Source organism: Leucoraja erinacea, chromosome 11 (assembly GCF_028641065.1).
Source record: "Leucoraja erinacea ecotype New England chromosome 11, Leri_hhj_1, whole genome shotgun sequence".
Taxonomy (NCBI): domain Eukaryota; kingdom Metazoa; phylum Chordata; class Chondrichthyes; order Rajiformes; family Rajidae; genus Leucoraja; species Leucoraja erinaceus.
Window position 1 is genome coordinate 21,357,639 of NC_073387.1, and position 16,708 is coordinate 21,374,346.

At 46.6% G+C, this 16,708-nt stretch overlaps 1 protein-coding gene across 1 annotated transcript in view; it reads right to left on the minus strand.

Moving 5' to 3' along the window:
• The window catches only part of LOC129701513 (protocadherin-10-like), a 105,631-nt gene that overhangs the window by 35,383 nt on the left and 53,540 nt on the right, over nucleotides 1-16,708 (minus strand). The window lies entirely within an intron of this gene.

The window sequence follows — 16,708 nt, forward strand, 5'->3', positions numbered from 1 at the left end:
AAAGAAATTAGAAAAGCTAAAAGAAGACATGAGGTTGCTTTGGCAAGTAAGGTGAAAGTAAATCCAAAGGATTTCTACAGCTATATTAATAGCAAAAGGATAACGAGGGATAAAATTGGTCCATTGGAGAGACAGAGTGGACAGTTATCTGCAGAGCCAAAAGAGATGGGGGAGATATTGAATAATTTTTTTCTTCGGTATTCACCAAGGAGAAGGATATTGAATTATGTGACGTAAGGGAAACTAGTAGAGTAGCTATGGATACTATGAGGTTCAAAGTAAAAGAAGTACTGACACTTTTGAAAAATATAAAAGTGGATAAGTCTCCAGGTCCTGACAGGATATTCCCTAGGACATTGAGGGAAGTTAGTGTAGAAATAGCCGTGGCTATGACAGAAATATTTCAAATGTCATTAGAAACGGGAATAGTTCCAGAGGATTGGCGTACTGCGCATGTTGTTCCATTGTTTAAAAAGGGTTTTAAGAGTAAACCTAGCAATTATAGACCTGTTAGTTTGACTTCAGTGGTGGGCAAATTAATGGAAAAGATACTTAGAGATAATACATATAAGCATCTAGATAAACAGGGTCTGATTAGGAACAGTCAACATGGATTTGTGCCTGGAAGGTCATGTTTGACTAATCTTCTTGAATTTTTTGAAGAGGTTACTAGGGAAATTGACGAGGGTAAGGCAGTGGATGTTGTCTATATGGACTTTAGTAAGGCCTTTGACAAGGTTCCTCATGGAAGGTTGGTTAAGAAGGTTCAACTGTTGGGTATAAATGCAGGAATAGCAAGATGGATTCAACAGTGGCTGAATGGGAGAAGCCAGAGGGTAATGGTGGATGGCTGTTTATCGGGTTGGAGGCAGGTGACTAGTGGGGTGCCTCCGGGATCTGTGTTGGGTCCTTTGTTGTTTGTCGTGTACATCAATGATCTGGATGAAGTTGTGGTAAATTGGATTAGTAAGTATGCAGATGATACCAAGATAGGGGGTGTTGTGGATAATGAAGAGGATTTCCAAAGTCTACAGAGTGATTTAGGCCATTTGGAAAAATGGGCTGAAAGATGACAGATGGAGTTTAATGCTGATAAATGTGAGGTGCTACACCTTGGCAGGACAAATCAAAATAGGACGTACATGGTAAATGGTAGGGAATTGAAGAATACAGTTGAACAGAGGGATCTGGGTATAACCGTGCATAGTTCCTTGAAGGTGGAATCTCATATAGATAGGGTGGTAAAGAAACCTTTTGGTATGCTAGCCTTTATAAATCAGAGCATTGAGTATAGAAGCTGGGATGTAATGTTAAAATTGTACAAGGCATTGGTGAGACCAAATCTGGAGTATGGTGTACAATTTTGGTTGCCCAATTATAGGAAGGATGTCAACAAAATAGAGAGAGTACAGAGGAGATTTACTAGAATGTTGCCTGGGTTTCAACAACTAAGTTACAGAGATAGGTTGAATAAGTTAGGTCTTTATTCTCTAGAGCGCAGAAGGTTAAGGGGGGACTTGATAGAGGTCTTTAAAACGATGAGAGGGATAGACAGAGTTGATGTGGACAAGCTTTTCCCTTTGAGAATAGGGAAGATTCAAACAAGAGGACATGACTTCAGAATTAAGGGACAGAAGTTTAGGGGTAATATGAGGGGGAACTTCTTTACTCAGAGAGTGGTAGCGGTGTGGAATGAGCTTCCAGTGGAAGTGGTGGAGGCAGGTTCATTGGTATCATTTAAAAATAAATTGGATAGGCATATGGATGAGAAGGGAATGGAGGGTTATGGTATGAATGCAGGCAGGTGGGACTAAGGGGAAAAAAATTGTTCGGCACGGACTTGTAGGGCCGAGATGGCCTGTTTCTGTGCTGTAATTGTTATATGGTTATATGGTAAGAAGGATGACAAGAGACATAATTGAAAAGTGCAGAATCGTATGTGGTCTGAATGAGTTCATGGGGACTTAACGGTTTCATTGCTTGCACTATATAGTAACAGGTTTCCCCGTCTGAAAACAAGGGATTGGCTCATCGTACTAAAATTGGAGACTTTTTTGGATAGGACTGGACCTGCAAGGTAGCCTTGTCAGCCAAGATGCCCCGTCTCCATTTGTCCCATTTAGGTCCGTTTGGTCCCTTTACTTCCTGTCCAACTGTATTTTAAATGCTGTGGTAGTATCTGCCTCAACTAAATCCTCTATGGAAAAAAAGGGTGGCCCTCAGGTTCCTGTGAAATGTTTCTCCTCTCAGCTTAAACCTTGCCAGTCGAATCTCAGTCAGTGCTGTGAACCTTCGGAATATTCTGCTGTAGAGGACTGTGCAAGTTTAGTTGTGGATAGATGTATTGACATTACGGGGTCGAGGATCATCGCATCAGTTCAGGAACGGATGCAAGATAATTGTCAGACAAGATTTTTCAAAATGGTGAACAGACGAGAGAGATTGGAACGGCCGCATTCCGATTTCAATTATGCTATTCTATAGCCCATGTCTTCTCTTACAAATTGATCAAAAAAATCTATCATCATTTATGAATTTTATCTCCATCCTTCAAACTTTTAATGAATGAATAATATCAAAGAAGGGGAGCTCCCAGTCTGTTAAATGATTGCAACGTCTACACCACAATTATAAACGTTTCCAATTAAATTGCCTGCCGAAGCGTTGTTATTTAACACAGAAACAAACGTTTCGATCCAACTCGACCACGCCGACGAAGTTACCTAACCAAGATAGACACGCTATTTTAATAAGAAATCCCGAATAATTAGATGGGCGAATGGATTTGTATTATATATTGTATACAGTTTAGCGCAGTTATTACTATTTGCAGACTTGAGAATATGCGGTAGTAATGTTACAAAATTTTGAGATTTGAAAAATCAAGTCTGCAATTTATCCCATCAGATAAAGCATAACAATAAGTTTAATTTGACACATAATTCACTTTCATATCTCAAGTAATAAACAAGTTATGGCCATTTTCATACTCGGAAATTAGCATCTTGTTCCCTATTGATTTTTTATGGACATAACAAAAAAGCTGTGATCGTGTGCAGTCAAAAGCCCATAACCTTCTTAAAAATTAAGAGAACTGAATGAAAATTTCAGTTATCATAGATTGAAGCATTCTGAAACAAATATAAAATAATCTTACTTGGATGACCTGAAATTAAAGCATATAATTAGTTACTTGCCCAATTGTAGCTAATTTCAAACCAATTACTAGATCTAAACATCTATCCATTTCTTAATAAATGATTAACATTTTTAAATAGCCCAAGTGTCCAAATAATATTCACAAATAATTCACAATAAAACATGATTTTTAAATCTCATTTACATCAATTTATAGGCCAAATGGAAGGAATTTAGTGTTCAATTGCTGTAAATTAAAGTCAATTTAAATCAGCTTTCTAGTGGGTTCCTGTGAACGCGCTGGTTTAGAACGTTCACATTGCGCTGGATTTGTGCCCTCAAGTGCCCAGAAAAATACTGCGGGATATAAAGAGCCCAAAATGAGCTACTCGCTATAGAAAACGTTATACACAGGGTTCTTAAGAAGCCCCATTTAATGTAAAAATAAGGTACATACCTTTAATTGTTTGCTTTATAAAACCCTGGGGCTGCGAGAGGTTGCGAGTTTAGAGAGTGATTTTTAAACTACTATAACTATTATACAAGGCCATAAAAACTAATAATACCTTTTGCGACGGGGTCTTTCAGCGATTTTCCGTTAATGATTTACTAGGCTGAACGTTTTCGATTGCAACAGCCTAGTAAAAATCGCGTTTTAAACCCGCCCCCTCTAAACAGCGCCAAAATCGCGCACACGGGGTAGGGCAGATGCTCAGCCACGATTCAGGTAGGTTTTGTAACATACCTATATGCAGTATCTAAAATTGATATAATCATGTATTATCGAAAAAAGGAATGCGCAACGTTAAGAATTGGCAAGTTGCTGTTATATCCCGAGCCGAAAGGAATTGGGGTTATCCTAATTTAGAACCTTCTCGCCTATGATTGACGACCATTTGCTGGGTATGCGTTTCAAATGGGCAACGGCAACAAAACACAAGCGAAATAAATAATTCGGTTTCAGGTTGAAATAAAAACCTGCAGCTGAATCACATTCTCTTTCGTGTGTTTTGGAATCCATAGATTCTCTCCTGCACTGTTTTGTTACGCATGGCCGTTAGAAATGTTATAGGTTACTCATCGCTTAGGAAGGGTCGCTGAAAAACAGAGGGATTCCTTCACGTGACCAGTCTGCAAATTGACTGATGACTGAATAATTTCTAGATTAGCAGTCCTAGTTTGAAACTTGTATACTTCTGTGTCGATAATTATGTGGAACACTCAGAATTGACCAGTCCCATTTAAAGTGATCCACAAATCAAGCAAGCAAGCATTGTGATTGCGGCAAGTAATTAAGATTATCTCATTAATATTCCTTATGAATTGAATTTAATTAAATTTTGCCACGTCTATACCAAGCATTTGGAGTACTGCATCTTCCCCCTCCTTAATTAAGAACGAAGGCTTTTGCCTTCCGTGCGTAAAGATAGTATTTCACTGAATTGAGACATGTGAACAGGTGGTGACCTTATGAAGAATATTTGGATAATGTTGGATGACGTTCTCTCTCATTTAGATCATCTCAGTTAAACACACAACCTTTTAATGGCGCCACCGTTTAACCTTTGTGGATGATTCACAGTGGGCGGATCTTTAAAATATAGAACGTAGTTTCAGTGAGGTGTAATCTGCTTCGATATCGAGGCATTTTTCTTAGAGCGATCGAAATCTTTGGCATTATGTGACCAGAGAGAGCGGGTTCAGCTAGGTAATTGTTTGTGAGGTTTCAATTAGTAATTGTAAAGACTACATGGCATTTTGCGTTGTGTGGGTAGGATGCAATGTGGATTAGCTGTTAATGACCAGACCACCCTTGATATTGAAGAACATAGAAGTCTTTAGACGGCTCTTGGTAGCAATGTGATGAATTACCCAACGTTTCCACATATATTGCTTGACCCATTAAGTTACTCCAGCACTTTGTGTTTAGCTCAAGATTCTAGCACCTCCAACTGCTCGTGTCACGGTATCCAAGCTTTGGGTTACTATCGTTTTCAGTTTGTACTAGACTAAGTGGGACCCGTGGGTCTTAATCACACGGGAGGCCTCGTCCCCCAATGCCATCCATTCCCCAATGCAATATTCCACCACTCACCTGTTCCCCCAACGCAGCGGCAGGAGCGTTCTGTGTGTGGGGGAGGGAGGTGTGTCGTAGAGGGGGAGTGTGTGGGGGATGCGGGGGGGGGGGGGGGGGGGGGGGGGGGGTGGTGGGGGGGGGAGGTATGGGGGGAGGGTGTGTGTGTGGGGGGGGGGGAGGTGTGTGGTGGAGGGGGAGTGTGTGTGGGAATGCGGGGGGGGGTGGGATATGGGGGGGGAGGGTGTGTGTGTGTGTGTGGGGGAGGGGGTTATGTGGGGGGGAGGGTGTGTGTTTGGGGGGGGTGTGTGTGTAGGGGAGGGGTGTGTGGTGGATGCGGGGGGTGGGTGGGCGGTGGGAGGTATGGGGGAGGGTGTGTGTGTTGGGGGAGTGTGTGTGGTGGAGGGGAAGTGTGTGGGGAATGCGGGGGGGGGGGGGGTGGAAGATATGGGGGGGGAGGGTGTGTGTGTGTGTGGGGGGGGGTTATGTGGGGGGGGGTGTGTGTTTGGGGAGGGGGTGTGTGTAGGGGAGGGTGTGTGGGGGAGCTGTCTGGGGGAGGTGGATGTGTGGGGGAGGGTGTGCGGGGGGGGGGGGGTGTGTGGGGGGGTGTGTGTAGGGTAGGGTGGGTGGTGTGTGGGTGTGTGGGTGTGGGGTGTGTGTGGCGAAATGTGTGGGGGAGGGTGTGTGTGAGGGAGGGGGAGGGGAGGGGGGTTGTTGGGGAGCTATGGTGTGTGGGGGGGGGGGGTGTGGGGGCGGTCAAACTCTCTGCCGTGTGTGTGTGTGTGTGTGTGTGTGTGTGGGAGGGGAGTGTGGGGAGGGGATATGTGTGGGAAGGGAGGTGTGTGTGGAGGAGGGTGGGTGTAGGGGGGTTGTGGGGGAGAGGGGGGGTGTATGGGGGGAGGAAGGGTGTGTGGGGAATGGGGAGTGTGTGGGGGGAGATGGGTGTGGGGGAGGATGTGTGTGGGGGTGTGTGTGTGGGAGAGGGGGGTGGGGGGGGTATGTGGGGGAGGCGGTGTGTGGGGGGGGGGAGGTGTGTGTGCGGGAGGGATGGTGGGGGAGGGGCTGTGTGTGGGAAGGGAGGTATGTGGGGAGGGGTGTGTGGGGGGGAGAGGTGAGTGTGGGGGAGGGATGGTGTGTGGGGGGGGGGGGGTGTGTGGTGGAGGAGGTGTGTGGGGGAGGGAGGAGGTGTGTGTGTGGGTGAGGGGTGAGTGTGGGGGAGGGGCTGTTTGTGGGAAGAGAGGTGTGTGGGGGAGGGCGGGTGGGGGGGGCTGTGGGGGAGAGGGGTGTGTGTGGGTGAGGGATGAGTGTGGGGGGGGGGGGTGTGCGGGGGAGGGTGTGTGAGGGGGGGGGGTGGGGGGGAGCGTGTCTGTCTGGGAGAGGGGGGGGGGGTGTGTGTATGGGGGGGGGTGTGTGTGGGGGAGGAGGGTGTGTGTGGTACGGGAGGGGGGTGTGGAGGGGCTGTGTGTGGGAAGGGAGGTGTGTGGTGGAGGGGGGGTGTGGTGGGGAATGGGGCTGTTTTACAGATGAAACTATACTGTGTGGGTGCGATGGATGGGGGTGTGTGGGGGAGGGAGTATGTGGAGTGGTGGGGGAGGGGGGTGTGTGGAATGGTGGGGGGGGGGGTGTGTGGAATGGTGGGGGAGGGGGGGGGAGGGGGGAGGGGGTGTGGGGAGAGGTTGTGTGGGGTGGGGTGTGTGGGGGGGGGGGGTGGGGAAGGGGGTGTGGCGGAGGGGAGTGGGGGTGTGGGGGGGGAGGTGTGTGTGTGGGGAGGGGGTGTGTGGGGGAGGGGCTGTGTGTGGGAAGGGGGGTGTGTGTGTGGGAGGGGGTGTGGGGGGGGGGGGCTGTGTGTGGGAGGGGCTGTGTGTGGGGGAGGGTGGGTGTGGGGGGGTTGTGGGGGAGAAGGGTGTGTGTGGGGGGGAGGGTGTGTGGGGCGGAGGTGTGTGTTTGGGGGGGGGGTGTGTGTGTGGGGGGGAGGGGGTGGAGTGTGGGGGAGGAGGGTGTGGGGGTGATGGTGTGTGTGTGGGGGAGGGTGTGTGTGGGGGGAGGGGGTGAGTGTGGGGGAGGGGGGTGTGAGGTGAGGTGTGTGTGCGGGAGGGGTGGGGGGAGGGGCTGTGTGTGTGGGAAGGGAGGTGTGTGGGGGGAGGGGGGTGGTGTGCGGGAGATGGAGAGGGTGGGGCTGTTTTACAGTTGAAACTGTACTGTGGGGGTGTGTTGGATGGGGGTGTGTGGGGGACGGGGGGTGTGTGGAATGGTGGGGGGGGGGAGGGTGGGGGGAAGGTGTGTGGGGACGGGGTGTGTGGGGAAGGGGGTGTGGTGGAGGGAGGGAGAGTGTGGAGGTGTGGGGGGTGGGGGTGTGTGGCAGGGGGGTTGGGGTGTGTGGGAGAGAGAGGGGTGTGGGCAGCGGGGATGTGGGAGAGGTGGGAGTGGGTGTGGGGGAGGGGATGTGGGGGAGGGGGGGGGTGTAGGGGGTGAAGGGGAGGAGGTGTAGGGGAGGGGGTGTGGAAGGGGCGTGTGTGGGCTCACCTGTTCCCGGCCCCGGCTCCGACCGCATTCTTGGCTCCAGGACCCGGTCCCGGACTCACTCAGCTGCTCCCGTCCCGAACATCCTGGCGCGCTCACAACCCCCGCCCGCGAACACGACCCGCCCTAGCGAACACAACCTGCCCCCGCCCGCGGAACACAGCCCACACTCCGCTGCTTCAGTTTTATTCTCGGCGGCTTCTGGTCGGGCGGCTTCTGGACGTGCTCACGGACTCAGCCCCGCCTCCGGGTTTTATTCTCCAACGGGTGCTGGAAGGGGCGTTACCTTCATGGTGACTGACAGGAGAGAAGACAAATCTGCTGATCTCATGATCTTTTAAACCTTCATAACTTTTGTAATCTTCCACCGATCGGAACAAAACCTGGTGCCTTGGAGCAGAGGAGAACGATGAGTGAGGTGGCGAAAAAATCCTAGCGATATGGGGTACCATTCTTCCGCAAATGAATAAACAACGCAGATCGGAAATGGTCAATATGAGAGTTTTAGTAATAGTGTAGATAGAAGATAGAATGAAGATTGGTATGACAACTGACAACTAATCGAGTAACAAACTGCAATGGAAATGTTCTCTCAGAAAATATTATTAGGGTTTTAATAACAGTGCACTCACCTTGTGCGAATCATCGCTCGAACATTTTGTAGACTTCTCATTGCCACTGACACCAGTCTTTATCTTAACCATGGGTGAAGCTGCGCCGTGCAATTTTAAAAACATGAAATCATTCATGGCTATATCTGAATGCACATCATAGGAAAGTGATTGGGGTGGTTCTTCGTTTTCACAGCTTTCTTTGTAATAAGGTGGCATGTGAGGATTCGCCCTTGCCTTTTGACTTCCTTGTCGCGTATCTCTCGCGGAATAACACAATGGGCTCCAACAATTGCAAATGTTCGTTCTCCCTCTGCGCAGCTTAATACCGAGAATTACAATAGCCAAAAGTAAAATGAACGAAGTTGTGCCAAATGAAATAATTAAATGTAAATTTACATTTGATGTCCATAGCCAGGAATTAGAAACCTTGCTAACTTCAGATTCATTTTCCGCTCTGGCTTCCAGTACTGATACGTTGATGGTGAGGGTAGTCGAAAGAGATGGCGCTCCTTCGTCCCTCACGAGAATTGCGACAATTTGCCTGCGCGAATCTTTATGAAGGAATCTCCGAATTGTCCAAATTTCTCCGGTTTCTGGGGCTACGGTAAACAAACTGTCGTCAGTGGGCTGAAGAAGTTGGTAGACGATTTGGGCGTTTTGTCCAGAATCTGCGTCTGTGGCTATCACCTTTGCAAGTAAGTATCCCGTCTCTGTGGATCTAGGTATGGTCTCCTCTACCGCGGGACCTCCATTTGGTAAAGGTGAAAGGATTGCAGGGGCATTGTCATTTTGATCAATTACCATTATATATACGGTCACGTTACTACTGAGAGGTGGGGACCCAGCATCTTTTACCTGAATATGGACCTGAAACCTTTTGATTTCTTCATAGTCTAGTGACTGTTGTGCATAGATCTCACCGCTAGATGAACTAATTGAGACGACATTTGATACAGGCAATCCATTGACAAGACTATCCAAAATATAAAAATTCAATTGGGCATTGTGACTATAATCCGGATCAGATGCTGATACAGAACCAATCGAAGCACCTTTAACATTATTTTCTTCCACGTATATGGCAAACTCGGCTTGCGTAAAGCGTGGCGCGTTGTCATTTATGTCGGAGATTTGAATTTGAATGGTTTTGCTGGTGTGTAATCGAGGGAAGCCCTTATCCGTGCAAGTTAAAGTAATGTTGTAGTCAGTGTTTTTCTCTCGATCTATATCACTGGTTGTAGCCACCGTAAAATAGTTATTAAACGATCTATCAAGTTCAAATGGTACGTTATCTGCGATGTAGCACGAAACCTCGCCATTCTGAGCAGCGTCCGCGTCAGTCACTTTTAAAAGTATCGCTGCAGTCGCCAGCGGAGCGTGCTCTCGAATAGGACTGAATGTGGAGGCTATTGTTATTTCTGGAGCGTTATCGTTTATATCTGTAATTTTGATGATAACTTTACAGTACGCGGGCACAGCAAACAATCCGCCATCCTTGGCTATAATAGAAATATCATATTCTTCTCTTTCTTCATAATCTATTCCACCAATTACACTCAGTTCTCCACTTACTGAGTCTATTGTGAATAGTTTACGGATGCTCCAGGGTGTATTGTCACTGAAATAATATTGCACGTCGCCATTTAGACCTTCGTCCACGTCAAGTGCCTGAACTTTTAGCATCAAAGTACCCACCGTCACATCTTCTGCAATGATGATCTGATAAACGTTCTGCTCGAAAACAGGCGGATTGTCATTCATGTCAATTACAGTAACTATGATTTGGGTAGTTCCGGTTCTCCGAGAGATTCCTCCGTCAATCGCCATAAGTGTTAGTCTATGCGTGGAGTTTTGTTCTCGGTCGAGTTGTCGCTCAAGGACTAAATCGGGCATACTGATTTGATCGTCGGCTATTTCTCCGTCTAAAATGAAATGCGCATTGTCGCTGAGCTGATAAGCGCGGACACCGTTGCTCCCGGCGTCCGGATCATGCGCACTCTGTAGCCTGAATCGGGATCCGGGAGATGTAATTTCTGAAATATCCAATCGGATTTCTTCTCCTTCGAATGTTGGCGAATTGTCATTTATATCAGCGATCTCAACGCTAACGCCAAATAGCTTCAGCGGATGTTCCACAACCGCCTCCATTTCCATGAAACATTCAAGGGTCCGTACGCAAAGCAGTTCTCTGTCTATTTTCTCATTGACGACCAATGCCCCGGTTTTCATATTCACATCTAGATATTTTGCTTCGTGTTCAGAGACAATGCGAAAATTACGAGCCGAGAGCTCGGCAATATCGAGCCCCAAATCTCGCGCAATGTTTCCAACAAAGGCGCCACGCTCCAGTTCCTCGGGAATGGAGTATCGAATGTGCCCGCTAACCGATACCGACATGTATACGAGGATTCCGCAAACTACTCGCAATGTGGGCACATGACAATTCATTGAATCGATCATTTCTGACGGGATACAGAAAACACGATGAGATAGAGCGGTAGTTTAAAAATAAAAAATATATATCACAACTCGTGAATGGTACGGTAGCTTGTTACCTTGCTTGGGGAACAAACGGGCAACTGTCAGTAGATTTTTTTTTGTAATTGCCGAGTCTCGATATAAAATCAGAGTTCTCAAAATTCCTCAAAGGCGCTCTAAGACGTACATCGCAGATGCAGTAGTGAATACAGTTTATTTCCCAGTGCTGAACTGTCTGTTGTTTAAATGGGAGTGGTTTTGGATCTCTTGCCACATCTCATCGTCTTATTGGCAGACAGCGACGCAAAGAAACTCAACCAATAATGACACTAGATACTCTTAAAGCCTATGTGTCTACACTGTACTTCATTAATATATCGATTTGTCTAATGTTTTCGTGTATCTTTAACTGCTTCAATTTGCATACAAACTATGCTTCATACTATTAAGCATTAAGGACATTGTTTTACAGATGAAACATTACTTTTTAGTTGAAGAAAAACCAAATGCCTTTGTTCACTTAGTTCATTTTGAATAATTGGCGATGCTCATCTAAATTATGATTTTGGATGTACTTCTATTTACCCAACAGATGACCAGTATTCTCTGGTATAATTTGTTTTAACGATACGATACGATAGAACTTGATTTAACCCAGGAGGGAAGATGTTCTGCCAACAGTCATAAAATCACAAAATACATGAAATATGAAATTAAAGTGAGTCGAAAGGATAGGTGATGCGCAAAGATCGAGGGAGGGGGGGGGGGGGGGGGGGGGTCTCTGTCTACCCCTGCGACAGAAGGAGGAGGAATTGTACAGTTTGATAGCCACAGGGAAAAAAGGATCTCCTGTGGCGTTTTGGCCTGCACCTTGGTGGAACCAGTCTGTTGCGGAAGGTACTCATCACGTTGACCAGTGTGTCGTGGAGGGGGTGAGCTGTATTGTCCAGGATGCTCTGGAGTTTGTGGAGTATCCTCCCTCCCAAGACCACCTCCCAGGAATCCAACTCCACCCTCAGGACGGAGCCAGCCTTCCAGATGAGTTTGATGATCCCATTGGTGTCCGTAACCTAGGCCCTGCTGCCCCAGCACACGCCAGCGAAGAAGATGGCAGTGGCTACAACATTTGCAGCATCTTACTGCGGACATTGACGGGGCGGAGCCGTCACAAAAAGTTCAGCCAGCTCTCTCCCTTCATGTACAGGGCCTCAGCGTTCCTGGATCAGTCGAGTTTACTGTCCAGGTACACTCCAAGGTATTTGTACTTCCTGGGAAACTGCACATCCACGCCATTGATGGAGACATGAGACGGGAGTGGTCCTCTCCTCCTAAAGTCTACCACTAACTCCTTAGTTTTGTCTGTGTAATGCTGCAGATGAGGCAGCCCACACCACTCAATAAAAGTCGTTGACTACAGCTCTGTATTCAGCTTCCCTCCCTTCATTGATGCAGCCCACAATTGCAGAATCATCTGAAAACTTCTGCAGGTGGTAGATGGAGGTAAGAACCAAACTACTTTATGCAAATGTTTGTTATAGTTATGTTTGCAACGCTCACAATATCAAGTTGCAACGTTCTTTGTGTATCTTGTACAGAATACTGCAAAGGGACATGACAGCTTGATATGCAACTTCAGTTGTACTTCCACATCCTACCATGAATAATCTTGGACAATGAGCATCTAATGCTATCAGCATCCATGAACATATTTATTCCTATGAATGGGGACTCTGGCACCAAGGTGTAAAATACAGGTATTGCGGCTTATAATCATTGGGTCGTGGAGTAACACAATGTGGGAATAGGCCCTTTGGCTGAACTGGCCCACATTGACCAACATGCCCCAACTACACTAATCCCACCTGCCTGCGTGTAGCTCATATCCCTCTGAACCAATCCTATTCATGTATGTGTCCATTTGTTATACGTTGTGATAGCACCTGCCTGAACTACCTCCTCCGGCAGCGAGTTCCATATATTCTACTCGCTTTATGTAAAAATGTTGTCCTTCGGGTTCCCATTAAATCGGAAGACACTGTGCGTCTGCGCTATCAATTTTTCTCTTGGCCTTGTACAACTCTATACGATCACCCCTTATCCTCCTACGCTCCAAGGAATAAATGCCTAGTCTGCTCAACCTTTCCATATGGCTCAGGCCGTCAAGTCCTGGAAACATCCTCGTAAATCTTTTCTGCACCCTTTCCAGCTTAACAACATGTTGCTACTATCTGCGCCAAGTACCAGCTGAATTTTCGAACCTGACCTGCTTCTGCGCGCTACCCAATCGAAAATGTCCGGCCGTCCAATTATTTTAATTCTACATTATATAAATAAGTTGAATAATTTGTAGCAAAGGCCATGAACTAAAAAAATGTCTGACGAAGTGCAAACCTGTTTTCACCAAAAAACAAGTTCGTTGAACTGTTCCATAGAACGCCAAATATTTTACAAAGGAATGTACCCATTCCCCAAAGTATACTGCCAACGCAAACACCTGCCTTGTCATGAATCACTACTGCACATATTTTAGAGTCTCGTACAAGTTAATTGCATGATCTACTCATGATTATTTAACTCATTGATCCCATGTTGTTCTTTTTTCAACATTCTAAGTTAACACCATGTATCTCGCGGGAACCCAAATTCTCGATAACACCAAACTGCGGACAAAAAATTCTTGCCTTCTGTTATGCAGCAAAGTGGGAATTAGGAGCAACACTAGCAAGTTTGCGGATGACACAAAGTTGAGTGGCAGTGTGAACTGTGAAGAGGATGTTGGGAGGTTGCAGGGTGACCTGGACAGGTTGAGTGAGTGCGCAGATACGTGGCAGATGCAGTATAATTTAGATAAATGTGAGGACCTTGGCATCAAAAACAAGGCGGCAGATTATTGTCTCGATGGGGTTAGGTTAGGTAAGGGGGAGGTACAGCGAGACCAGGGTATCCTTGTACACCAGTCACTGAAAGTTGGCGTGCAGGTACAACAGGCAGTGAAGAAAGCTAATGGAATGTTGGCCTTCATAACAAGGGAATTTCAGTATAAGAGTAAAGAGGTTCTTCTGCAGTTGTATAGGGCTCTGGTAAGACCACATCTGGAGTATTGTGTACAGTTTTGGTCTCCTACTTTGAGGAAGGACATCCTTGTGATTGTGGCAGTGCAGCGTAGGTTCACGATATTGATCCCTGGGATGGCGGGACTGTCAGATGAGGAAAGATTGAAAAGACTAGGCTTGTATTCACTGGAGTTTAGAAGGATGAGGGGGATCTTATAGAAACATATAAAATAATAAAAAGAACTGGTGAAGCTAGATGCAGGAAAAAAATGTCCCCAATGTTGGGCGAGTCCAGAACCAAGGGCCACAGTCTTAGAATAAAGGGACCATTTAGGACTGACGAGAAAAACGCTTTCACCCAGAGAGTTGTGAATTGTGGAATTCCCTGCCACAGAGGGCAGTGGAGGCCAAATCACTGGATGGATTTAAGAGAGAGTTAGATATAGCTGTAGGGGCTAGTGGAATCAAGGGATATGGGGAGGAGGCAGGCACGGGTTATTGATTTAGGACGATCAGCCATGATCACAATGAATGGCGGTGCTGGCTGGAAGGGCCGAATGGCATCCTCCTGCACCTATTTTCTAAGTTTCCATGTAGGTAGGGTGGATGGCAAGTCGTACCGCATATGTGCCTTTATCCATAATGGTATTGACTGTAAAAGTCGGCTAATCACATTACATCTGTATAGGCCTTTGGCCAGGCCACGTGTGAAATATTATGGACAATTATGGACGCTGCATTACTCAAAGAATGTCGAGGTTTTGTTATGGGAGCAGACGATGTTCACCAATATGTCACCTGGATTAGAAACAATTAGCTATAAAGATGTTTGGCAATCCTGTATTGTTTTCTCTGGAGCTTGGACGACGGATAGATCGTCCAAAATCAAATACATTCCTGACAGACATAAACAGGGTGTGAATATATAACACTATCAGGCCTAGGTTTAAGGCCACAAGGTATGGGGGGGGGGGGGGGGGGGGGGGGGGGGGGGGGGGCTATTTCAGGAGGTATTTGCGGGGCATGTGTTTTTGCACGGTGCGGAAGATGCCTGGAACATGCTGTCGCTGGAAGTGGTGGAACAAGATACTATTAAATTTTAAGAGGTATTCAGACAACACATCGCCAGGTAGAGGATGGAGGGATATGTAAAATATGTAATCAGATGGGATTAGTTCAAATGTCCATCATGGTCAATATATATACTATGGGTCAAAGGCCAGTTATGTTCTATGTTCTGCGATATCCACACCTAGAACATAGGCGCGTAAAGATACAAATGTAGTTATAGTCAAATTTCTAAATATCAGTGAACATAATGCACACCTTAACCAGTGCTTTTGCTCCATATGCTTCAACACTCCAATTCCACACGAAGACAGGAAGGCTTAAAGCACAATGTAGATGGCATACTGATTTGTCTGCGTCCATGCAGAAAGCTGCAGCATGACCTCGTGTTCTCCGCCCAAACCAAGTTTGGAGAACACAAGCGGTTAACGCAAGTCACCTTCCATTAGCAACTCCATTGAGCTCCTGAAACTCTAAACCTCTTCAACGCTGCTGCATTACGTCAGCTGCATTTGCAGGCAGCAACACGCTGGCAGCACCTACCAGGTCCATGGCGATAAAAAAAAAATGGCAAGAACAGCCAGGACTCATGAACCGCACCTTACTGAAATTCCACTGCGCTTCCTCCACAACACAGTCTTAGAAATACACCAACGTTCCCAAAACCTCAAGATATCCATGTGCAGGATATTTTTACGTTACAGAAGTGTGAGCGCAAATTCGCTAAACTATGGTGCAGTGGTTCAACAAGTCAGCTTTTGACCAATGATACATAACGACTGCACAGATGTACAGTGCATTCAGAAAGTACTGTTACGTTACAGCCTATTCTAAAGTGGAGTAAATTCATATTTTTTATCATCAATCTGCACACATACCCCATAACAAAAAAGCAAAACAGGTGTTTAAAAATGTTTGCAAAGTGATTAAAAAGAAACTGAAATATCACATTTGCATAAGTATTTATACCCATTACTCTGTGCTTTGTTGGGGCACCTTTAGCAGCGATTACAGCCTCGAGCCTTGGGTATGACGCTACAAGCTTGGCACGCCTGTATTTGGGTAATTTCTCCCATTCTTCTTTGCAGATCCTCTCAAGCTCTGTCATGTTGAATGGGGAACGTCAATGCACAGCTATTTTCAGGTCCCTCCAGATATGTTTGATTTGGTTCTGGGCTCTGGCTGGGCCACTCAAGGACATTCACAGAGTGTCACAAAGCCCCTCCTGCGTTGTATTTCTGCATGGTTAGGATCGTTGTCCTGTTGGAAGTTGAACCTCCGCACCAGTCTGAGGACACGAACGCACTGGAGCAGGTTTTCATTAAGGATCTCTCTGTACTTTGCTCCATTCATCTTTCCATCGATGCTGACTAGTCCCCCAGTTCCTGCCGCAGAAAAACATGCCCACAGCATGATGCTGCCATCACCATGCTTCACTTTAAGTATGGTATTGGCCACGTGATCAGCGGTGCCTGCTTTCCTTCAGACGCGACACTTGGCATGCAGGCCAAAAAGTTCAATCTTGGTTTTATCAGACCAGAGAATCTTGTTTAGGTGCCTTTTGGCAAACTCCAAGCGGGCTGTCATGTGCATTTTACTGAGGAGTGGCTTCCGTCTGGCCACTCTACCATAAAGATCTGATTAGTGGAGTGCTGCCGATACGGTTGTCCTTCTGGAAGGTTCTCCCATCTCCAAGAGTAGCTCTGAAGCTCTGTCATCTCCCTGACCAAGGCGCTTCTCCCCCAATCGCTCAGTTTGGTTGG